Here is a 1,756-nt window from a genome sequence, read left to right on the forward strand (position 1 = left end):
GTGTTCTGTTATCAATTCTAAGTATCCCCAGCCAACTTTTTTTCAAATATCTTCCATGTACAGACTTTCGACCGTCTTCAGCTTTATTATATGTATAGATGTTATATTTAACCCAGCCATTTTACGACAGCATAACTTATGTATTGTTTATATTTCACCAGCTAATTACACACTAAAATTGTGTGAAAACAAGTGTTTTGTACAATAACGTTTTCCTTCAAGGCCTGAATTTTGTAACCAACTTTTAGATTTGTTTTCCGTCTCTCTCGCGTTATAGAACTTATTTTTGGGTGAATAAGATTCATAATTGTACTTTTATTTAGTTGGAGCATTAAATTAATGTTCATCATATAAGTAATTATTTTGCTTACCGTACAAGAGCCCGGATAGCTCAGTCGGTAGAGCATTGGACTTTTAATCCAAGGGTCCAGGGTTCAAGTCCCTGTCCGGGCGATTATTTTTGATAGCCAAAGAATAATGTGTGTCAAAAATGTGTGAGTACGAGTGTGAAAGCACTCTAAGTACAGTCAGTCATCAACGGACACCTCTTTTTGTTGTATTTTGTATTGTATTGAGAAGAGCGTGTAGACAGGAAGCGTTAACTAAATTACACTTGGTATAACTAAATTAACTAATAATCAAATCAAACCGACTTTAACAACAATGTTTGCGGTGGCGCGCATGGATAGTTTTGCTGCCATTATGCGCAAAAGAGCCGCTTCATTGTTAGGCGGGGTGAGGAACAGCATCCTAGCCATGTATGTATGCAGACAGGTTAGATGGGGCCTACCTGAACCACTGTAGTGCACTGCACATGTGCTTAAATAAATAAATATATATGTAAATATGTAGTTAGTACATTGACTACACCAAACTTACAATAAAAAGTAACCTAAAATTAAAACTACCTACAAAACTAAAACTAAACCTAAAAAAAAAATACCTAAAAATCTATATCTAAAGAGGGTCCCTGGGGCATAGTGCCAAGAATGCTGGCAGCATTTCCTCGCTGGATCGCAACGCTAATGCGTTGAGCGAGGAAGCTGCCAGCTCTTTTGTCCCCAGAGACCTCAACAAGCCGTTTGGACAAATCTAAGAACAGACTCTCAGCTCCCGGGCCCCACGGACCGAGGGTCTCGACACCGAAAGAAATAAATTTGTAATTGTCGTCGAGACCCCCGTATTTCCGCCTTTTGAGGGTCTCGGCAGCTTCGGCAGCGGCACCCGCTTTCTTTGTGGTACCGTAAAGGTGAGACGGTGCCAGTGTGTCCACACTGGTCGCGCCCCATACCAACACTCGTCCCATCCTCCACGGAATCAGTGACATACCATCCGGTCTCTTGCCATCGTCCCGGGCTATACCGGTCGGCTCGAGTATTGCTGGCACGTTGACGGTGACAAGAGACCGGCGGATAATGTCATTGAGCGCGGCGTGACGTGACAGTCGCCCCGCGCTTCGCTGGCAAGACAGACCATGACGTCCTAGCTGGTCCACATCACTTCCACAGTGGCATTTATGCGGTGCACAGATTGGAACCCCCAGGCGCATCCCAACTGCCATCACACGGAGGGTGTTTCCATCTAAATGAGTGCCAGTATTGGGCGAGGGATATGCGTTGCGCCAGTGGCCAGCCTCCCTTCACCCAACTGCGATCAAACGGGCGCGTTCAGCTCCTTCGCTGTTATCTAAACATGTGGTATATGTTAATTTCGATAAAGCATCATCCCAGCTCCTCTGTGATTTTAGATCATATGG

At 44.2% G+C, this 1,756-nt stretch overlaps 1 non-coding gene across 1 annotated transcript; it reads left to right on the plus strand.

Annotated features, from left to right (window-relative positions):
• The first annotated feature begins 380 nt into the window (after positions 1 to 380).
• Trnak-uuu (transfer RNA lysine (anticodon UUU)) lies at positions 381 to 453 on the plus strand. The gene has a single exon. It is a non-coding gene; the product is annotated as a tRNA-Lys (tRNA).
• The last annotated feature ends 1,303 nt before the right edge of the window (positions 454 to 1,756 follow it).

The sequence above is a fragment of the Cydia splendana genome, chromosome 22 (genome assembly GCF_910591565.1).
Source record: "Cydia splendana chromosome 22, ilCydSple1.2, whole genome shotgun sequence".
Lineage (NCBI taxonomy): Eukaryota > Metazoa > Arthropoda > Insecta > Lepidoptera > Tortricidae > Cydia > Cydia splendana.